We start from the raw sequence: 24,969 nt of genomic DNA, 5'->3' as shown, positions 1-24,969 counted from the left end.
TAGAGAGGGGGAGGAGGAGAGAAGAGCTCAGTGCATCATGGGAAGTCTCCCGGCAATCTAGGCCTATAGCAGCATAACTAGGGATGACTCACCTGAGCCTGGCCTAACTATAAACTTTATCAAAGAGGAAAGTTTACTCTTAAATGTGGAGAGGGTGTGTGCCTCCCGAACACAAACTGGGAGCTGGTTCCACAGGAGAGGAGCTTGATAGCTGAAGGCTCTGTCTCCCGGTCTGCTTTTGGAGACTGTAGGAACCATGAGGAACCCTCGGGTCTGAGAGCGCAGTGTTCCCGCGGGGATATAGGGCGCTATGAGCTCTTTAAGATAACACAGTGCCTGATCATTAAGGGCTTTGTATTTGAGGAGAATGATTTTAAATTTTATTCCGCTATTCTCAAGTGGTCAGAAATGGTTAAATTTCAGTAACTTTGCATCGTATATGGAGCTGAAAGAAAGTTTCTCTCTTCCATATGCTCACTTTTTTCAGTCAGACGTTTTGTGAAATGCAACTTTTGAAAGAGGAACACTTTTTATGTATTAATGAAACAAAACCCTGACTCTAAACATCTTGTTTCAAAGTTTGTTTTATTATTTTCTAATACGTCTAATATATATCACCAGTCCATATTAAACCTGCCTGGGGGCAGATCTTGGTGCGTAGGTGAGTGATGAGGTGTGGAGGGAAGGGACAGAGAGGATAAAGAGGTTCAACTGACACCAGGCTGCAGTTGATTCACAAGGATATCCAGTGAAGGCTCCGTCAGACAAAACAATGTCAAATGAGGCACAATTAATGCCTTAAGTACTGATACATATTTAATCGGTTACTTCGCAATTAATTGATTAATAATTAATCATTAACTTCCTGTATAATCTGGCTTAGTAAATATCTGACTCATGTCTGTATACAAAAAGTAAACTAACTAATTCTGTCAGGCTGCAGTCAATTATGAAAGTAATCCGATTACAATTTCAAGCATTTTCAAGTGCTTTATCAAAAAAATCCAAGCACTTTTCAAACCTTGAAAACACTACATTATGTTTTCAAGGACTTCCAGCACCTGTGCAAACATTACAATTCATACAAAAGTGTGTTCAGGCAGAGAGGACTCAGCTTTCCTTAGATACAAGTAGAGGGGAAGACTCCAAGGAATGTATCTGATGTGATACTTGAGGTCACACTTTTTAGTTGTCTTCTATATTGTCCCTTTTTAACAGGATATATTGACGTGGTATTGTAAAATTACGATTTGCAGACTGAACCTGATGCAGTGATTGCCTTGTTTGGTTGTTCTCTTGTTTAGTTGTTCTCTTGTTTGGTTGTTCTCTTGTTTGGTTGTTCTCTTGCACTGCAATGATCATTCTGAAGGAATATAAGGCTGTGAGTGCTCCTTCTTTATCCAGATGGCTTAGAGGCGTGGTTTCAGGGACGTAGCTTGTGAAGCTTTGGAGCAACACACATGGCTATCATGAGAAATTTGAAAGCACCTGAAGCAGAAAAGAAAATATTAATTTTAGCACCAAATATGTGGAATAAATAATGGTATCCACCCTAAAACTGCTGGAATACTAATAATAATACATGATAGAGAATAATGGGAATGACAGTAATAATGTTCTAAGCCTCTTCTACACTCTCAACTTTCAAAAACACCTAAAGAAAACACATTTGTATTACAGATTAATGATGAGAAAAACTTGACCTACAGTGCTGAGTTGCATTTCAAATTAATCTTCAGGCTTTCAGATGATGTGTACCACTTCCATGTGGCATATACTGCTGACCTGCTTTCTCCCACGTAAAGACACCTGTCCCCCCTAAATAGAATAAAGTGGGTCTATTGTGAGGTGGGGTGGAGTGGAGTAATGCAATCTCTGAATGTCTTCACATGGTGACGGTCTATCAGTAAAAACAGTCATTTACAACAGCAAATAGGTCTGCATTTTGGAGGAAATGTAAGGCATATTTGCCAACCCTTACAATTTTCTCAAGAGACATTGCCCTCTCCTGGTTCCCTCCTGGGGTCACAATTTTCTCATATTTCTGCTGATTTTTGACAAACTTCTGGCACAGCATAGAGTGTACAAACCCAACAACTTTAAAAGTCTACCGTTTCCCCCTGGACTTTTTACTGAGAAAGTAAACAGTGCTCAAGATATGATGAGTTTGTTAAAGTGGAACCTGATTTTACAGATCAAATTCTGTTTGGAGTACTACTGCATATGTGATCAAAGTTGTATGAAGTTTTTTGGTGTCTCAGAGGGAGGTGTGAGAAGTCTGGTAAGATATTTTCTCTCTTCTCCTGACTGGCTTCAGCAAGAGTTTGACCTGATTGGTTCGCCCTTGTTAGACATGATAAACAGATGGTTCATCCAATCGCATGCCAAGTGTTTTTTGAAGGTGCCTGCCCTTTTCCAAACAGTTTCTAAGGATGACTTCCCAGGTGGGTCTAGCTGCAGCTAGTCAGGTCATTCGTGATTTCTTTGACACTGTCACTGCTCTGAGTTTGCTATTTTAAGAGAGAAAGGGCACATGTGATTGGCTGAAAGATGGGAGGATGGGGACAAAACCGCTGTCATAAAAAGTGACATTTAAGCTTCGTTCAGATGATAAGAAATTTACTCACCATGAGGTAGGGTGCAGAAGAGTACCTTCAGTGTATCGATTGAAATAACCCAGTGCCAAGTAATATCAAAACGTCTTCAGTTAAATGATACCTGCATTAAATCATTTTGTCTTTGTGCAGAGTATTTTTATTCTTTTTATTGTATATTTTTTTAATAAGGGCACATTTTATTCTATTGCTGTATATTTTATCTTATTATTATTATTGTTGTTGCTTATGTTTCTTGTTTTTAAATGCAGCTTCTCAGCAAAAGGCTTGTACTCTCCTAACCAGTGTGAAAATAAACATCTATAATCTTGAATCTATTAAAATCTCTTTCAAAAGAAATACAAGTGTTATTAGGAAAAATTGAAAAAGCACATTTTGAAATAAATAAAGTCCCGTCAGACACTTTAATTACAGAAAAAAAGGATGAAACAACATTATATGAGGATGAGCTGAATTTAAACAATTTCTAAAAGCATTTCACCAATTATTGTTTCATTTATGTATTTTCCACAGTTTATTCATGCAATTATTTGTTTCCTGATTATTTGGTGTAACTTTGAACTCTTTGGAGCTCCATACTGCACTGCCACGCAGAAATAATAACAGCGTGTTAATTACTGCTCAGATATCCTCTGGAACAGTTAGCTTTAATAGCTCACTGCTCAAAGGCACCTCGGGGCAGCAGAGGGTGAGAGAAGACTGAGAGAAGTGTGACTTCAGCTCAGTGCAGGAATCAAACCTCTGACTGTCACAGCCTGTAGCTTTTTAAAATTTACTCTGATTACAGAACACAGCATTTTTAGTGGATTTGAAAAATACAAACAAAAGCTTGATTTTTTTGCTGTAAAATCTTGGAGGTCATTGACAGCCTACTGCCAGGCTTTGGGGAGTAATGGATTACATGTAATAGTATTGTGTAATCTGGACATAAAAAAAAAAGGTAATTGTATTTCATTAATGTTACAGATTAAAAAATGTAAGCAGAATCAAAAATAGGGAGTAGGATTACAATTTTAACACCATGCACAGTGCACACATCATTGTCAATTCATTATCAAGTGAAAAAATGCTTCACTGGGTGGAAATTTTAAAACGTTTTGCCTTTAAATCAATTAATCAATCAATCAGTTGTGCACAACAAAGAATGAAACAGCTGAAAACTGCTAAACCTATACGAATGAACATAAAACACTTAGAGCTGCAATGATCAATCAATTGACTATAAGCATCTATTTTATAATCAATTAATAATTTTGAGTCTTATTTTAAGGAACAATATTCACATTTTCTGATTTCAGCTTCTTAAATAAATAAAAATATTTATAATATATAATATATATAATATTTACTGAATATTTTCTGAGTTGTGGACAAAACAAGACATTTGTGGATGTCATCTTGGACTTTGGGAAACATTGATCAACATTTTCTGGCATTTTGAGGACAAAATTGGAGAAGATGGAGACTAACTTCTTAACTAATAATGAAAATATCCATCGCAGGAAAGATGTGAAAAATAATCAATAAGTAATTACTGAAAAAATGGGACAGGATTAATTAATTGATTACTCTTTTTTAGTTACTTTGTAATAGAAAAAAAAAATCTAAATTCTCTGATTTCAGCTTCTTAAATGTGAATATTTCCTGGTTTCTTTCCTCCTCTCTGACAGTAAACTGAATATCTTTGAGTTGTGGACAAAACAAGACATTTGAGGACGTCATCTTGGACGCTGGTCAACATTTCATAGACCAAACAACTAATTGATTAATTGAGAAGATATTCAACCTATCAATGATGAAAATAATCATTAGTTGCAGCACTAAAACAACACTATATTAGGCTACAGAGTGTTGTCAGATTTTATATTGAGGTAATCCAAAGTAAGAGAAAGTAATCAAGTTACATTACTTTAATATTGTGATACTTGACACATGTTTGAACAGGTAATTGTATTGGAACACATTTTTCAGTAACCCTCCCAACCCTGCCCACTGCTCCACTATAGTGTTTACGGAAACAGCCGAGCGTGGCCGACTCCTCCCGAGCTTGTATCTGGACGAGGTGTTGGGGATGTTACTCCTTCAGAGAGGAGCCACCGCGGAGGGGCAGGCAGCAGACGGATACCACCGGCTCACCGGGAACACTAACACACACTGAGAGAGAGACGCGCGCACTCCACCAGCGGAGGATTTACTCACACTCCTCACGGTGCTTTCACGGACCTGTGTCTTTTTTCTTTTTTTTCTTTTTCTTTTCTCTGTTCACCTCGGGGGGATTAGAGCAAGTGTTGCGGGACCGGAGGAATTGCCAGACTCTTTTGTAAAACTGTGTCTGATCTTGGGGACCTCCCTGCTCCGCGCGGCTTCAGCGTCCTGCCAGACATGCAGCCGTCCAGGAGCGCCTAGAACATGGTGAGTCCCAGCATCATGTTGATGAATTCTGCTCCGCTGTGTGAAGTGTGAGACGTGCGGCGCTGATGTGTGTGTGTGGAGTCCTGCAGACTGGACACGCTGCATGCAAAACTGAATTACATATTCATACAAGTCAACTTGCATCTGACACTGCAGCCTCCACTGACAGAACATGACACCTATTCAGAATCAGTAACGTGCACGCAAACGCACAACTGCATATCATATCTCCAGGGGATAACATCAGATCATATTCTTGTCTAAATTTAATGTATCCGCAGAAATTATATTTAAAAAGTCAACTTTTGGGTTTTATTAGATTGCTGATGAATATTATGCCAAAACAGCAGTTTCTCATAATGAGTCAGAAACCAGCCTGGCTCAGATTTTTCTTTGAATTCTGTGCGCAAAGATTGGTTAATTTAGCAGATTTTTTTCCCCCCGGTGCAGTTGAGCATCCCTCCGCGCCTGATGGCACTTGACTCTCGCTGTGCATTGCGAATCAAAGCGCTGCCCCGCGTCCTGTTCCTCTGGAACGGCAATTGTGGATCAAAGCTGTGCAAAACAGCATCGCTTGCTTCATTTATTAGTTGAATTAGTTGCCTTTGATAAGGCACAAGTCTCAGCTCTGTGCGCGCGCTCCCCGCGCTCTGCTCTTCACGTAATAACCCGCTGTGTGCGCTGGTGACATGATTACAAAAAATCCTTCAAAAATGCGTCTTGCTGGTTTGATGCTTCTATTAAGGATGTGTGAGCGTTTGTGAAAACAGTGCGACTTGCAGTCTGCAGGTTGTTCTCTGTAATCTATTCATACCTGTTATTGTTTATAGATGCTTTGTTGTTCGTAATTAACTATATGTATATCTATATATCCTGCATGGAGCTGCAACAATTAGATTATCCCATTAGTCGACTGAAAGAAAATTAATCACCAGCTATTTTGATAATCCATTCATCTTTTCAGTCATTTTTCAAGAAAAGATGTCAATGATTTGCTCAAATGTGAAGATCTGCTGCTTTTCTTTGTCATTTATGGCAGTAAATGAGGAGTCTCTGGGTTTTGGATTGTTGGCTGGACAAAAGAAGCAGTGTGAAGACGTCACTTTGGCCTCTGGGAAATTGTTACGAGAATTGTCACATTTGGAGATTTTATTAGAGCCAGACAGATATATCTGATCGACCAATATTTCAGGCTTATCACAGGTGTATCACTCTGTATCGGTATTAGCATATACACTGTCCAGTATGATTTTTAGATGTTTTATTTGGCAGCGTATTGTTTTTATTTTTCTATTTTGAAGTTTTATAGGGATACAAAAATATATCAAAAATTGCAATAAAAATATCAAACTGTAACAATATGTTATGTTATATTACATGTTATAATTGGATTTTATCAGTATTTAGAGCTGCAACAATCAATTCTGAAATTAATCGTCAGCTATTTTGATAATCGATTAATCATTTTGAGTCAAAGTCAAAATTCTCTGATTTCAGCTTCGTAAATATGAATATTTTCTGGTTTCTTTTCTCCTCTCCGACAGTAAACTGAATATTTCCTGGTTGTGAGACGTTAAGGACATCATCTGCAGTTTTGAGAAACACTTTATCAGCATTTTCTAACATTTTATAGACCAAACAAATATTAATGAGTAAATGGAGAAAATACTCGACTGATTAATTGACTATGAAAATAATTGTTAGTTGCAGCCCTATTATTATTATTATCATTCTTTTTAAAATGTTTTTTAAAAGGACTGCTACTGACTGCTGCATGGTTTTTGTTTTGCAATTGTACATACAGACTTCAAGCACTGATTATTAAAGACAATTCAGTCATGTCAGTTTTTTTTTTCTGCACACGCTCGGGTCACGGCCGCTACTTTTATTTCATTAAAGAACGACTTAAAGTTCAAATGAAAAACTTATTTCACACCAACAAAAAACAGATTTATTATTTAGTTTTTTTTTCAAATTGTCATTTCTCTTTGTTTTTTAAAGGTAGAGTGAGTAAAATTTTTCCGAGCTGTTTCGAAACGCACAAGGACGTCAAATAGCATCATTTTTGGGTTGGCGAAATGTCCCAGAACAATGAGAAAACATAATTAAATACAGGTAGAGGGCTGCAGGGTCTCTGCAGATGCAGCCACCAGCACACACTTCTACTGGGTCATCAGTGATGACTGAAAGGGATTATGTAATTTGAGTCTAGGTATTGTTTTTTTAGGAAAATGTTGCAGATTACACCTTTAATATTGTGATAGATATTGTATTGTGGACTCTATATCCTGGCTTGAGTTCTTGGTATCGTTACATCTGTAATATCTGGACAATAAAGTTTATTGTTAACTGTATAATATCTTGCCTCCATTACAAGCGTTTCATCAGTCGATATATCAGAATGTTTTTTTTACCCCCTCCCTCATTATCAACACTGGCCCCAATAATCCAGCTGTGGTAGGAATGTACATTTTATTAATCCTGAAAATAAGCAGCAGATTAATCAATAATGAAAAGAATTGTTAGTTGCAGCCCTAATCTAGATCATTACTTGTGTATACATCATATGAGTTGTTGTCATGGAAAATAAAAGTGTAGTGTTTTGCTGCTCAAGTGTTTCAGTATTCTGCTGTGGTCTCAGCTCTGGAGTGTGTGTGTGTGTGTGTGTGTGTGTGTGTGTGTGTGTGTGTGTGTGTGTGTGTGTGGCAGCCCATGTGTTTGCACGCTTATTATTAGCCAGTTATACTGCATGACTAAGTACTCAGTGCTTCATTCTTTTGGCAGTTTTCTAAAGCAGGAACAGCGAGCCGTCCTGTTCCTGCTCCGGATGCAAAAAAAAAAATAAATAAATAAATCCTCACGCTTTAATACTAAATAAGGCGGAGGAAGAAGAGGGGGAAGAGGAATGCATGACTCTGTGTGACATAATTGGCTGTCGGCTCACCTGGATTTGACAGAGCTCTAATTAGGCTGGATGGAGAATAGAGACAGAGTGAGACAGGCAGAGTGAAGGAGTGCAACAGATGGAGGGAAGAGGAGTGAGGGCAGGAGGCTGCAGGAGATGAGGTGGAGTCAGGAAAACAAGATGCACACAGGGAGGGGGGTGGAGGGAAGGAGAGTGTGTGTGTGTGTGTGTGTGTGTGTGTGTGTGTGTGTGTGTGTGTGTGTTGTTCATCCACCTTGATAAGTGCATCAGCTGAGCGCCAGAACTGTGGATGCTTGATGGAGAGCAGTGTTTGTGTGTGTGTTGCTTTTCCCAGCCTGCTCCAGACTCTGCATGCTGATTGTATCACTGCCACACAGAGGTAGAAGGTAACCAAGTACAAATATTATTGTATTACTGTACTTAAGTAGATTTTTCAGGTATCTGTACTTTACTTGAGTATTTATTTTTCTGACAACTTTTTACTTTTACTCCCTACATTTGAACACAAATATCTGAACTTTCTAAAGAGGCTCATTACTTCAATTTTAATGCATTTGTGGGAATCTATTGATTATTTTTAGTTTGCATAATTGTGCGCCACCTTTCCAACGTCAAGACTGATTTTAACCTTAATGGACAGAACAATAACACATAGAAAAGATGCTTCTTTGGTTAATCCATCAGTGCATGTCACACGACAGACGTAGCAAGACAAAAACAGTGTAAGATGTAATGAGATGTAATAAGATATAACAAGATGAACACAATGATGAGATGTAACAAGAGGAAAACAACAAAAAGGATGTTACAAGAAAAAAACAACATACTGATATGCAACAAAATGAAAATGAAGTAACAATACGTAAGAAGACAAAAACAATGTACAAGACGTAGCAAGATGAAAATGACGTAAAAGACATAAGACAAAAATGATGTAAAATATGTAACTGGATGAAAAAGGGCGTAACAAGACAAAAAAACAACAGTGTTAGAAATGTTACATAATGAAAAAGGCTTAAAAGTCGTAACGAGAAAAAAGATGTTACGAAATGAAGAAAGGCTTGAAAGATGTAACAAGTGCAAATGATGTAAAAGACATAAGTCAAAAATGATGCAGGAGATGTAACATGACGAAAATGATGAAAAAGACGACAAAAATCCGGCGCCTCAATTACATGGTTCATTGATCTGATTGGTTGAAGTTAGCCCGTTTTAGACGTGATAGACAGAAGGTCCATCCAATCACTTGCCATGGGTTTTTTGAAAGTGCGTGTCCTTCTCCTAACAGTTTCTCAGGACGACTTCCCAGATGATTCTATGTAACAAAACATCTGTCTTGTCAGGTTAATCTCATGGTTCTCTGATCTCATTTTAGGTACATGGTAAAACAGTGCAAACAAATAAACAAATGTTGGTACACCTACCGGTATCTTGGGGTCAATATGGACGTATTTCCAAAATATGCTGTGATGAAATGTACTCATCACTTCACTCATGGTGCAACAACAAACCAGCACAAAAACCGACAATTTTTTTTTTTTTTTTTTGTATTAATTACATATTTTCAATTGCTTTCGTTGAAGACTTCCGTAAAAAACATTTTAGTTTACAGTGACATAGAAAGCTTTCATCCTTTATACATTTAAGCTCCAGCTGTGAAGCAAATTCACCGTATTATTTCAAAAACAATTATTTGGACCACAGTAATACGATTCTCAGGAATTTGTCTGGATTGAATTTATTATACAGAAATGCATAGCCATGGAGTATTTCCTTTAGAATAAACTGCCCATGCAGTGCAGCCGCTGGCACCTGTTTTAATCCACTTGAGGCCCAGGTTCACAGTGAGGTCTGTGGATTATCCACAAGTGCTGTTACTTTGTGTCTGGAACAGATGCTGCTGCTGAATTCTCTAAATGTCAGTTTTCATCGCTGTGAACGCCTCAGACAAAAATCCATCCAGCACCTTTGTACAGGGATGGAGGCTGAGATAAATAATCTCAAACCTGGACACATGAATAACAAAACTGTCTGCATTGCAGAACCACTAGCTGAGAAAATATATTGTTTTTTTCTTTGCATTTGGATTAACTAATTCAGTAATATTACTGTGCACTGATAAAAGTATCATTTACATTTGGACACATGCTGTTTACTATAAGCTTCATTATTTAATTGCTAGTCAAAGCCCTAATTTTAATTTTGCATCAACCTAAATGGATGGGACAACAACACATTCCTTGGTGTATCCATCAGTGCATATCATGCACGACAGACATAACGACAAAAAGAAATAATGAGACATAATAAGTTGGAATAAGACTAAAACAATGTAGAAGACAAAAACACATTACAAGATGAAAACAACATAACAATACACAACAAACAAAAATGAGGTAACCAAGATGAAAGCAATGTGAGAGATGAAACAGATGAACATAAAAGACGTAAGATGGAAATGACATAAAAGATGGAAGAAGATGAAAATGACATTAAAGACAAAAATGATGTAAAAGACACAACAAGATGAAAATGACCTAAGAAAAGGACGTAAAAGATGTACTATCACCAAAAAAATGAAAAAGATGTAAAAGAGTAAGTACAAATACTTTGTTATTGTACTTAAGTAGAGTTTCCAAGAATCTGTACTGTACTTAAGGTTTTTTTTTCCTGACAACTTTTTATTTTTACGCACTACATTTTCACGCAAATATCTGTACTGTCTACTCCTGCACCGCCTGCAAACATCAAGACTACTTTCAACCTAAATTGATGGAACACTAACTCACAAAAACACGATTTCTTGGTGGTTCCACCAGTGCATATCATGCACGACAAACATAACAAGACAAAAATCACATAAAAACACAACATAACATAGTGTAAGCGACGTGGATGTGTGAGCAGGAATAAATCAGTCCAACAAATTCTGGGTGTTACTAATAGCTTTAGTGAATTCCGGACACAGCTCAGTCCAGCCGTTATACCTGCTATTCACCTCAAAATGACAACAGCACTACCAAAAATGCTGCAGTAGCCCCAACTAGTGGTGTAACTCTGTACCAGAACATCAACTTAAGAGAATATTAACATTACTGTAAACACTAAATAGGTGTAAACAATATAATAATGCAGTGAGAATATACTTAACTTATGTCTGAACAGTTAGGATGGTTAAACCTGTGTTTACACAGTTATTCACCTATCACAATTTCACTCTTACAATAACAAGACAAAAGATGTAACAAGACAAAAACAATAAAAAAGATGAAAACAATATAAAGATATGCAACAAGATGAAAATGAGGTAACAAGATGTAAAAAAAATAATAAAAAAAATGATGTAATAGATGTCGGAAAAGATGAAAAAGACGTCACAAGACAAAAATGTGCTAAAAAAAAAAAAAAAAACAGAACAAAAAATCCAGCACCTTTATACTGGAGAGAAGGCAGAGATTAAATTATCAAACTTGGATGCATGAATAACAAAACTATCTGCACTGCAGAAGACCACTAGGTGAGAAAATATATTGTTTTTTTCTTTCTTTTTTAATATTTGGATTAATTCTGCAGTATTACAATGCTCTGATGAAAGTATCACTCACATGCACACATGCTGCCTACTAAAAGCTCCACTTTAACACTAACTCATTAAATGTGCAAACTGTATTTTGACTTAATACGAAATTTGATTTAACTTTTTCCTCCAAGAATCCTCACACCAGTGAGATGCAGCATGTTTATTTGCAGAAGCAGACATGTTTGATGGATATAATTGAACGACTGCAGGAATTTTGCCTGAATCGGCCTGCAGACCCGTGTTGATCACAGCTCCATCAGAAACTCTGGCTGCTGCTATCACAGCTGTATGTGGGCTGGCTTCCCTCCATCCCTGCTCCCTCTCAGCCTCCTCTCCACATTGATAAATTGTGTGTAATTTCAGGGATGAACAAGCATGAAAACATATGGGTGGAGAGGGCTGCTATATTTTGGCATTCTGTGTATACAGCATTTTCATCCAGGTCTGCACATTCAGACGAGAGAACTGCAGAACCCAGCAGACTGGAACCAGGCCCATGCTCAGATGGTTCTACACAGTATAGATAAATAAATATTAATCTGAAAAGGTATCAGTGATATTATTTGTTGTTATGTCGACACATGGAAGTAACTAAGTACAAATACTCTGTTACTGGACTGAAGTAGATTTTTCAGGTATTGGTTCTTTACTTGAGTATTTATTTTTCTGACAATTTTTTACTTTTACTCCCTACATGTTAACACAAATATCTGTCCTTTCTACTCCGTATATTTTCAAAACAGGCCTGTTACTTTAATTTTATTGCAGGACGAACACAACGAAAAAGATGTAACAAATCAAAAACAGCATAAAAGAAATAACGTAAAAACAATAAGACAAAAATTACACAAAAAACATAAGACAAAATGACGTAACAAGATGAAAACAACATAGCAATACATAACAAGACCAAAGCGACGTAAAAGATGTGACAAGACAAAATTTACGCACAAAAATTATGTAAAAAACAATGTCACAAGAGATAACAAGACCAAAATAACGTAAAAGATGAAACAAAACAAATATGATGCAACAAGATGAAAATTACATAAAAGACACACAATGAAACAAGATGAAAATGGAGTAACAACACATAACAAAATGAAAATGATGTTAAAGACATAACAACACAACACTGCGTAATAAGACGTAACGATACAGAAATGATGAAACAAGATCCAATAAGACAAAAATTATGTAAAAGACGTAACACAACATCACCGATGGAACAAGAGGTGACAGGCGTAAATTATGTAGCAAAACGAAAACGACAAAAGACATAACAAGGTGAAAATGATGGAAAAGGTGTAACAAGATGAATACGTCACAAGACAAAAATGACGTAAAGACGTTACAAGATGAAACAGGCAGAGAGGCAGGTTACAGTGGTGAGAGGTTTAGTTAGCTTCACACAGAAACAGTCAATAGAAATGTCCTTCACGACTTTTTACTTTTATACTTTGAGTACATTTCAGAGGCTGTACTTTTACACTTTTACTGCATTAAAGAAGTTCAATCAGTACTTCTACGTTTACTAGAGTCTTTTTTTTACACAAGTATCTGTACTACCTCTGACACGTCATAATTGTTCAAACACAAACTCATCTTCAAGGTCTTCATTGGACCTTTTTCTGATTTTCCATCAACAAGCAGGTTGGCTATTCTGGAAAAGTTGTCAAATTTCTGCTGAAGTGTTCGCAAAAAACATAAGACTTAGGTGAGACACAGGACATGCACTTGCAGAATCATACTTAGTTTTATGTCGACAACAGTTTAAGTAGCTGGTGACATGGAAATGTCAAGAGCACATGATCACCTAAACGCTCTGCTAACTCTATTAGCATCAAATAATTCTCACTGGATAATGTACAGGCTAAAACAGCAAAAACCTGGGCTTTAGAGATGTTGTCTGGCTCGGTGGAGCTCAAAAGCTGCAGTGTTAAATTAATTCTTGAAGGGCAGTTTTACTCTTGGGACCACTATTCAGGCCTCGATCCAACATCACGTGTTCAGCAACTCAGGGCTGCACTCACTCGCACATAAAAATTCCTGTACATCAACTCCTCAGTGGAAACATCAGTTTTTCGTCATTTTCTCTTGTAAACATGAAAGGGAACAGATGCTTGGCGCTCTGTTTTTATTTATCTGCTGCCACAGTTGTTTTCACAATGAGATCAGATTACAGCAGGTTGCATTTCCTCCTGCAGCACCTTCAAAGAGAAGCATATTTCCTAATCACAAGTTTTGTAACAACACAGAAAACCGCTCCCTGCTATCATCTCATCTCATCTGTCTGCTTGTTCATGGGTGGTTTCTTCTGACAAACAACTACAGCCATAATGTGGATAATATATGATTACATGCAGTCTATATAATAAATATTTATTGGACTTAATTGGATATTGCTCTTAGAGTAGTGTGTCTCTTTTAAGAAGCAGGACAGTGTAATGTTAGTGCAGGAGGAAAAAGAAAATACTGAATCTATACATGGACACCAAATATCTTTTAGGTCAGGCTTTATTTTACGGTACACTATATAAGACATAACAAGTCATACTTTGTATCAAATTAGACAAAGACATAGAAATATGTTATATAATATTAGACCCTTATTAGACTTTGTAAGAGAGAAATTAGGGACACATTACAATAGAACTGAAACTAAACTAAAATGTATGTCTTCACACTGTTAGACTCATATTACTCTTCATAAGAAGGTGATTATGGAATTATAAAAGAACTGTGTTGTAAACTTAAGTGCATTGTTTCCAACTGTTAGACCATAACAGTTAAAAAGTTATAAACAGTTATAAAGTTTAATAGCTGGTAATTAGGGATACAATACAGCAGAACTGTACTGTAAACTAAAATGTATTGTTTCCAACTGCTGGACCCTTGTAAGACCTTCTTAGAGGATAATTAGGGATACATTGCAACAGAATTGTATCGTAAATTAAAGTGTATAGTTTCCCAATGTTAGACCCTTATTAGACCTTATTAGAGGTTAAAAAGAGACACATTACAGTAGAACTGTACTGTAAACTAAAGTGTGTTGTTTCCCATGATTAGACCTGTATTACTTTTCATAAGAAGATTACAAAAGAACTGTGTTGTAAGCTCAAGTGTATTGTTTCCAACTGTTAGACAATTAATAGAGTTTAACAACTGGTAATTAGGGACACATTACAATAGAACTGTACTGTAAACTAAAGTGTACCATTTCCCACTGTTAGACCCTCATGGGACTTTATTATAGCGCAATCAGGGACAAATTACTACAGAAGTGTGCTGCAAACTTAAGTGCATTGTTTCCAACTTTTAGACCCTCATTAGACAGTGGTGGGCAGTGGTGGCCTAAAAGTTAGAGAAGCGAGCTTGTGAATGGAAGGTCGCTGGTTCAATCCCCTGACTGGCAGGATAAATCTGGGTGTGGAAAGTGAAAGGCAGCACTTGCCTTACCCTCATTCCCACCACTGAGGTGCCCTTAAGCAAGGCCTTTAACCCCAACCAGCAGTAGCCTGCAGGTAAGACTGTGGTTGTACTGGGCAGCTCCCAGGTTTGACTGTGTGAATGTGATCAGGGCATTCCTGCAAAAGAGAGCATCACTGTCAGTGCACCTACCAGGAATAAATAAAGGTAAAAAAGACTATAATAGCTGGTTATTAGCTATGCATTACAACAGAACTGTACTGTAAACTAAAGTGAAATCACGTCTGCTACTTAAGACACACCGTCTTTGGCTGGGTCCATGCAATTGGCAGAGTAGCCAAGATCAGTATTAATAAAGGTAAATCAAAGTCTAATAAGGGTCAGTGGGAAATAATACACTTTAGTTTACAGTACAGTTTCTTATTAATGTGGACCAAATTACCCTCTCAGAAAGTCTTATAAGAGTCTAACAGTGGGAGTCGGAGATGCAACAACTTCCAACTTCGTTCGAGATTTGAAGTTGTAGCAAGAACAGGAAGTCGAGTCTCTGTTGTTAAAATGGCGTAACATTTGGTGAAGAATGAATATGACTTGTTTAGGATTCTAAAGTCAAAGTTGACTTGAGACTTATTTGCGACTTGCAAAACAATGACTTGGTCCCACCTCTGTCTGGAGAATGTGGATGTGTGGGACCACATGGGACAGTAGTGGTTAGAGAATCTGGCTTGTCCCGGGTTGGATCGCCACATGTTTCCAGCAAAATGTTCCACTGCAGGAAAGTCAAGGAACGAATAGTTGCATCTCCCTCATTACCACCACAGAGGTGCCCTTGAGCTTGGCTCTTAACCTCTTAACAGACTCTGTGGTAAAACTGGACTGCTTCCACATCTGTAACTCCTATCTTGACCTTACTAGTAAATATTATCAACCTAAATAAACATCCTTTTTTAAAGTAAAATCGAGCAGTTTTGGGTAAACAGGCCGTCTCTCTGCAAAGAAGGGAACTGACTCTATAGCAACAGGCCCAGTATTGTCCCCTGTGGACATGATGGGAGTGTTCAGTTTGTTGCCTGCATGTCATTGTATTCTTCCCGGGCCGATTGACCTGTCTGCAGAACAGTCCAGCTTGTCTCCTTTCATCCCCACGGTGGAACAGGACCATAATAGCCGGGTCTTTCACTGAGACTGTCTATTGTTCACTGTTGAGCCAAAGTGTGCTGGCGCTGGTGTTTCATCTCACCTCAGAGTGAGGGCAAGATCCTATCAGCGCTGACAGACCTGTGATTTCCCCACTGTGACACAGGATGGATGCTGCTATCACAAATGATCTCCGTGATGGGTGTTTGGCCTGCGCAGTGTTTTTATAGTGTCCTGCCTCCATTATGCAATGTATGTACGGTTGAACCTGGATGTGTGAGACACAACCTGCAGAGGGACTGTGCAGTGAAACATCTGACAAGAACACAGCTTTATGAAGTATAACCAGTTTCCAAAGGCAGGTCAGCCTGCTGTAATTTGATTTGTTCATAAAGCAAATTCTAGATAGTTGAACAGGCAAGCCCGTATTAACCTGTTAGGAGGCCCTGAGGCAAAAATGAGCCGGACAATATCAGTCCAAACACACATGTCACAGTGTTTTCCCTCAGGCGAGGTGGACTTAATCCTGATAGCGGCGTTAACTAAAAGCATTTAAGGACTGTAAAAAGAGATCAACACTCTATGTGAATACTAAACAACTGCAGTGGCCAAGCTAACTGTGTTCACAGTAATACAGGGCAAGCAAGTGGAGCCACTGGAAGCAGAAACAACATCATTTCAAAATAAAACCTAGAAATGAAAGTCTCTGAACCAAAATGACAGAACATGAAGAATTCACAACATAAAATAAATGAACTATTTTGTTTCATTTACTTCACTTGAATTGAACTGGGCATTTTTATGTGTTTTCTAATATTATTTATACCATGGTCTGGGTAAATGTTCTCTTCTCATTGGCTGGCAGGTGTGTGTTAAAACCATTTAATGTACACGTAGTTTGGCTCAAATTTACTCACCATTCGAACTTAATCTGCTACCGAACGTGTGAATATAGCAACATTAAATAGCTCAGTGCTTCATAACTATAGATTCTGAGGGCAAAACTTTAACCAAAAAAATCTGCAAATGCTTTTATTTTATATTATTGGGTAATGACTAGTCTCAAAGTGGGATAATCAGGTAGTAGGTGTGTCGTTATACGGTTTGAAGTCGCTTTGTGGAGACTTTAAATTTGGTTCTTTGCCTCCATGTCATGCCTTTAAAGCACAACTACTCATTGATTATCCCTTACATAAACTAACCAGCTAACTGATCAAACAAAGGATAATCTGCATTAGGGTTCCATGATTCTTGCTAAAATGTTAATCCTGATTTTTCTCCCAAGAATTTGAGATCATGATTCTCTCACAAGATTCTTATTTCTTTCAACAAAAGCATTTATGGCCCTCAAAAACACAAAATGTAAAAGAAGTACAAAAAGATGCCTGAGATGCTCGCTGTGAAGAGAAGGCTTTCAACAGACGACAACATAATAAATCAAAGTGATAGACTTAAACATCTCCTGTAACAAAAAAAATACCTCAAGCTTCTTTTCCTCTCTTACTTTAGAACATTTAATCAAAGTGATTAACTTAAATGCAGCTGAACATAAAAATAGAGATGCACTGTGTGATGTTTGTGTTGAAGTCTGTGTGGTCTGGCAGCTGAGATTTTGTGATGTGGTTTGTTTGTCCTGCAGAATCAAGGTTGTGATTTTTTAATCATAATCATAATCAAGAAATGAATTGATTCATTTTCAATATTCATTTGTTGCAGTCCTAACAGCAGATTTGAGTCACATGACTTGGCGTTGAGTCAGACTGGAGTCACAAATTTTACAACTTTAAACTTGACAAATTTCGGCCTCAACAAAATCCACTGAACATGAAGAATTCACAACATAAAATAAATGAAATGTTTTAAACATTTTGCTTCTTTCAAGACAGTGAGAGGGGAAACACTGACATGAGTTTAACTGTTCACAAAACATTAAAATGGACATATTGAGCTGCAACCTGGTTGAAATGAATAACAGAAAAAGGTCAGAAAAGGTGGAGGTTGTGCATATCATGAAAGGAGGCTGATTGTTTGTGTCTGTGATAAAGAAGGGTGAAGGCTGCTGATAGAAGTGTGCCATCATAGCTCATAATGCATCATTTGTAAAAGTGTGTGTAAGAAAAAAATCTAAACTGCCTTGTTAAAGGCAGCTAATAACTAAAATATTGAATAAGCAGTAATGTTACATCCTCTGTAAAAGAAATTACCCTCTCTGTCAGACTAATTGAATGAACTGCATGACGTACTGTAGAAGAAGGTTTTAACTGATTAGTCAATTAACAGAAAATTATTTGGAAATCAATTAATTGTTAAATCCATTTTGGGGAGGGAATATTTTGCTTTTATAGAGACTAAATAATTAATTGAGAAAATAATCTGCAGATTACTTGATAATAAAAAATAATTACTACTTGTAGCCCAAGTACTGTTATGTTCCAAGGCTATGTTTTTAGTAAACAGTGTTATTACAAATGTGAACGTACAACCCCAACTGGGGCACTGTATAAATCTAAATAATTAGAATGCAATGTTTTTTTTTACCAGAATTCAATGAAATACAGTACAAAGACAAGATATTTAATGTTCAAACCAATAAACTTTTTCTTTTTTGTGAAAATGTCTGTGACCTTTGACCCCATGTATGTATATATGCATGTAAAAGCAACATGACTATAAAGCAGGGGTGGGCAATTATTTTTTAATGGAGGGGGGCATATGAGATATTGATCAAGCTGCTGTGGGCCAGACACAAATGATATAAGGTCCTAATAAAGGCCAGGTCTCTAAATGGGTAAATCTCCTACTGTTGGTTGCCCTTTTTGAATCACCATGTCATGAATTGTGGGCTAATATTTTGTTGGTTATGTCCAAAATGCGATGTTTTACAGTGTACCATGCAGGCTGCATACATGTTGCAATGATGGTAGCTGCAAAAGTAGAAGAAGAACAACATAAACAACATGGATGTGCAGCATTGAGTGAATAAAGTTACAGTTTAATATAAAAGATACAGTTCATTATCATTACCAATGAGCACAGAACTGATTCCTTTCAAAGTAAAGGTCTTATTAAAGGTTTAATGGTAAGCAAAATGCTACTGACTGTCCATGCTGGATTTTTAACTTTTGGTATTTCCATGATGGCTGTGTGGGCCACATGAAACCTTTCAGTGGGCTGCATCTTGCCCAGGTCTGCTATAAAAGATACTACATGGGATCAGGAACACAGTTTGTCACTGCATCTAAAAATGCAAGTTAAGACTCTACCATGCAAAGACAAACATCCACTAATGCCACTGGAAAAGTGTGCTGTGGTCTGACGAGTCCACAATTCAGACTGTTTGCAGAAATCATGGATGCCATGACCTCCAGGTTAAAGAAGAAAAGGACCATCCAGATTGTTACCAGCAGTGACTTCAAAAGACAGAGTGTGTCAGTGCCCATGGCATCATGGGTAACTGTCATATGAAGGCCCCATTAATGCTGAAAGGTACATACAGACACCCCGGCTTATTTCAGTGAGGCGATGCCGAGACACATTGTGCAGATGTTCCAGCTGCGTGTCTTTGTAGTAAAAGAGTTCAGGTACTAGACTGACCTTCCTCCAGTCCAGATCTGTCTCCCACTGAAAATGTGTGGCGCATTATGAAGCACAAAATACAACCACAGAGACCCCGGACTGTTGAGCACCTGAAGTCGTATATCACTTGAACTTTTTCTGCAGTGTTGTCATGAGCAAATTGTTCATTTACTGCCATTCATCTTCACTGCTTAACTTTAATCCCTCTGCTCTGGTCGCCAGCACCTGGCATCTTTTTTCCACACACACACAAGCACACACACACTGCCATGCTTATGCCACAATCATATGCGTCATGTTGATGGACGTTTGATGACTAGTTTGGAGGCTCTGCTGGGCCCGCAGGTCTCAGGACGACCTGCTGTTGATGTTTTTCCGTCCTCCTCTTGTGCACATGCTGTATTTCGTGTTTTCTCCTGGAGCCTCTGTCAGAATGTCTCCATCACACAACTCCACTGCTTGCTTCCCTGCCAGAGTTATTGCTATTTACTGCAGTGCATCAATTAATAAGACTTGAGAGCAGAATGCTGATAGCTGAGCTGTGGGCTGAGGCTGATATACTTTGCAGTTGATTAAAGCCAAAATGTGCTGATATTTGAAATCAGTGAAAGAAATGAGGTGTAAAGTTTAGAGCAGATAGAGAAATGAAGTGATTAGTGAAAGAGTCACCAGCGGCCCGGGTGTATCTCCTCTGTGAAGTCTCCTTCCACTCTGCTCCAAACTGCTCCATGTTCTGGATGAATAGATTCCAGTGTTCGCTCTGTGACCTGGACGTGCCCCGGGATGCTCTCTGAATGTAAAAGCTGCCCTCTCTCATCTGGCTGCTTCAAGGCTGTCACTGTATCAGGGCTGTGCAGTCCTGACGGTTGATAGTAATACCTACTGAAGGATGAAAAGCCTATACTTTACATACATTATATAAGATCTCTATTAAAAGACCCACTGAAAATCAGGTTTTAAACTTCGCTAACATGTCCATGTGGAGTTTTTCATGTTACAAGACATATCAGGAGCAAAATCATCAGTAAACACCATGTCTGAGCATTTCTTGCTTTGAAACTGCAGTGAGGAAGGGCAGTCTCAAAAAACAGATTCAGTCAAGCTGGGTATATGACATCATAAACCTAAGGAACCAATCCTGTTAATTGAGGAGGTGGCGCTGTAAATATCATAGCAGCGATGCCCCGCCCACAGGAGAAGTAGGGTGTTACTGTGATTAGCTAGCAAAACAGAGGAGAAGCCAGGTGCAGCTATTTAGGGATGGGGTGGATGTTTGGGGTGTGGAGAGGGCAGGGACTATTTGCATATTCATTAACCTTGAATACTAAACGAAGGCAAGGTTTAGAGCTGTATGTAAGTCATTTTAACAAGGTGTTTGAACTTATTTTGCAAAAAATAAAAACAAACAAACAAACAGACACAATTTATTACTTCTTGCAGAGCATTTTAAATTGTTCAAAACATGACTGGAGATGGAAAAATAATCTAATTAACATTTTACACAACATATATATGTGGAATCTAAACGTCCATATGTTGGAATTTTCATGCTAATGCGCAATAAAGATGATATTTTATCATCCTGGCCCATAACATCAGTACACACCATCAGTATGAATCTAGTCGATGTGAAATTTTTCCACACGTTTGTTTTTCTCACTTATATTTCTGTTTGAGTTAGGGCTGAACATTAAATCAGAATTTTATCAAAATTGCAATATGGTCAATTTACAAATCACAGATGGTGCAATATCTGATAAAACCCAATTTTTGTTTGTAAAATTATTGTAGGGCTGCAGCGAGGTACTGGACTGCACATCAGATTCTACAGACTTAAGAAAACATCATTTTAGGGCTGCAACAAATGATTATTTATTATTATCAGCAATTAATCTGTCAGTCATTTTTAAGACTCAACGATTAGTTGTTTGGTCCATAAAATATCAGAAAATGCTGATCGGTGTTTCCCAAAGTCCAAGATGATGTCCTCAAGCGTTTCAAAGATATTCAGTTTACTGTTAAAGAGGAGTAAAGAAACAAGAAAGTATTCACATTCGAGGAGGTCAAATCAAAGATTTTGAACAGTTTTATTTGCAGAAAAGAACCAAACTGACTAACTGATTATCAAAATAGTCGCCAAGTGATTTAGTAGTTAACAACTAATTGATTAATAAACAAATCATTCCAGATCTATATAGTTTGGTACAGATCGCTGCAAAAATCTTTACTTTTAATATGTTTTTCAGTGACAATGAGAATAAGATGTAAAAATGATCACTCTGTCTAATAATAAATAATAATAATAATAATACATTTTATTTGTGTAGCACTTTTCATGGCAGAGATAAAGAAAAGAAAAACATGGAACAATAAGGCAGTATGAGCATAAAAGCAACAACAACTAGACAACAATAGAACAAAGAAAATATTGAAAACGATGAAAACAATCTAAGAACCAAGAGACAAAAGGAGAAAGGGGCTAATGATCACACATTAAAAGCAGATTTAAACAGGTGGGTTTTGAGAGCAGTTTTGAAAGTGGGAGACAAAGTCTGAGATATTTTCTTGCTTTTTGTGTTTTTTAGAATCAGTCCTGCTGGTTAAAGCATGCTGTTGTTCTTCATTGATGGCGCCTGTGTGTGATTTAAGTGAGTGGAAGTCACGCAGCTTTAATAAAAAGCTATTTTCCACCTAGTTTCACCTGATGATCATTTACCTCATTGACTTTGCTCATTAAAAATCTCCCGGGTTCATATCCTCTGAAATAAAAACAAGAGCCTCTTTCTGGGTTGACAATATTTTTGAGATTGTAAGAAGTGCTGCTTGAAAATGAACTGCTACATGAATACACACATTTAATGATGACAACACTTCAGATCCAGCAGCCTTCAGAGGGTGAGGTTAAACAAACCCAGCCCGCTCATACCAGAAAAACATGTGTGCTGGTTCAATGTGCAGGCAGCTTATTCTGGACTGAATGGCACCCCCTAGTGGATGTAGGAAACATGACAGAAGTATAATGAGCGAGAAATTCTGCGTTTGGAGGAGGTAGGGTGTATAGACGGTTTGAACAAGCACATGATCGTGACCTAGGAGACGTCATGTGACATATGTTATGTAGTTATTTTAACCCAAACCAGTCTTATTCTAAACCTAACCAAGTAGTTTTATTGTCTAAAGCTAACCAAACTACAACGGTTTTACAAGATACAACAGTCTGGTGAGTCTGTCGCTGTGGGTACTCTCCACTGGTAATATATATTGTTTTGGGAGTAACTCACAATCGATCTCTCCTGGTGTTTAGGTATGAGGAGGCTTGTGGAGTAACAGATTACATGTAACAGGATACAGCTTCTTAAATGTGAATATTTCCTGGTTTATTTACTCCTCTCTCATAGTAAACTGAGCATCTTTGAGATATGTGTTGATGTGTGACTCTGCAGAAGCAGCTACAGGCAGGGCTGAAAGCAGCATTTGATGAGAGCAGTGACAAAAAATATTCATTTTACACAATAACCTCAACTAAAGGTCGGTTTAAGAGCAATTCCAGGATTTGTAGCCATGTCTCACGATCTTCCTCATTGTATATGCCATAGATTAGTGTTGGCGCGATACTGGAGTTTCTAATTTCAACACAATACCTTGAAAAATATCAATATTTGATACTACTTCTGATGCCTCCGGGAAAAAAATTCAACAACATTTTTCACCATTTTCTGACATGTTATAGACCTACTAATCAATTGATTAAGAAAATGATCGACCAATCCATTAATAATGGGAATAACTGATACAGGAAAGACTTGAAAAATAGGTCCAAACATGTGGAGCACATGGACATACGTTCTTGTCCTCTTTCATTGTCACGTCTTGTTGCATCAATTACGTTGTTTTTCGTCTCTTGTGACAGCTTTTGCTTTTTGTTACGTTTGTAACATACCTTGCATTTTTGGTCTGGGTAAGTCTTTTTTGTCCTTTTCATTGTTACATGATGTTGCATCTTTCCCTGCATTTTATGTATTTTTTGTTGTTTTACAACTTGTACCTCTTTTTCATTTTCTTACATCTTTTTGTTTCAGTGTCTCTTTTTTGTGTACATGAAAAGTAGGTCCAAACATGGATCACACAAACAAACATCAACAAAAAAACCACGTACCAAGATGTAGCAACATCAAAAATTATGTAAAAGAGGTAATAAGACACATCAATGAAAAAGACGAAAAACAACATAACAAAACAGAAAAACTACCTAACAAGACCAAAAATGCACGGAACAAAATATAAAAGATATACCAAGGCTAAAAAACAATGTAACAAGATGAAAAACAACATAAAAGAGGTAAAAACAAGGAATAACATGAAAAAGACATAACAATACCAAAAATGAAGTAACAAGACGTGCGTCCATGTGCCCCACATGTTTGGACTTATTTTTCAACAGACAAGATTTTGACAGGATTAAATAGTCGATTAATGAAGAAAATGATCGACAGATTAAGGGACAATGAAAGTAATCATTAGTTGCAGCCCTGATATCAATGTTGTGAAAAATGAGTATTGAAAGCATTTCAAAAACTCATTATGAAAAATTATCAATATTTTGATATTTTTGGCAACACTACCACAAAAAGGTTCAGATGATGTCACAATACTGCGCTCCAGTGTCTCAATGACAACCGAAAGTAATGTATATTTTATATGGTGATGAATATAGCCTATCTAGGGCAATATTACCCATCTCTGGTGTCAAATTTTGTCATTTATGTTTAATTATTCCTTGTTGTCTCTCATGGTGGCGCTAAATGCTGAAAGTACATTGCAAAATTTTCTGACCATCTGCCTTGTGGTTGTCGAAATATCTTGCTCTGATGTGTGAAGCGCGTTGGACACAGAGATGGACATTTTGCACTAATTTTGTTCAAACTGTTTCATAAACATAAGGACTAGCCGTGCTACCATCATTCAGCCTTTCTGAATGGAATTTGCTTTAATATTGTCTCATCGTCTCCTGTAACAGACATTGTATTTCAATTTTTAATGAACATCCTTCGTAAACAACCTGCCAGTAATTTGCACTTGGCCATTTGGCCGCATCCTTAAGTTGTTCCAAATCAGGGCTGAAGTCCAACCAGCACACAGACCTGCTGCTGTAGCTGTGTGCTAGCACTCTGCAGGAAAACAAATGCTTCTGACAAGCAAACATGGCCACCAGCAGCTATTAGAGAGTCACAGCTCTCCCCTCGTGGAAACACAAGAGGAAGATTAATTTACATAAATGGAGCATGGCATGAATA

General features: G+C 37.5%; 1 protein-coding gene across 1 annotated transcript in view; it reads left to right on the top strand.

The window, feature by feature from the left end:
- The first annotated feature begins 4,730 nt into the window (after positions 1–4,730).
- The window catches only part of ptprfa (protein tyrosine phosphatase receptor type Fa), a 467,935-nt gene continuing 447,696 nt past the window's right edge, over positions 4,731–24,969 (top strand). The window contains exon 1 of the mRNA XM_084722446.1: positions 4,731–5,027. The gene's annotated coding sequence lies outside the window, so the exon portion shown is untranslated. The remainder of the gene's footprint in view (positions 5,028–24,969) is intronic.

The sequence above is a fragment of the Lutjanus erythropterus genome, chromosome 7, assembly GCF_056507025.1.
Source record: "Lutjanus erythropterus isolate fLutEry1 chromosome 7, fLutEry1.hap2, whole genome shotgun sequence".
NCBI lineage: Eukaryota > Metazoa > Chordata > Actinopteri > Lutjaniformes > Lutjanidae > Lutjanus > Lutjanus erythropterus.
Note: the sequence above shows the minus strand (reverse complement) of the source record. Positions and strands in the feature narration are given on the sequence as shown.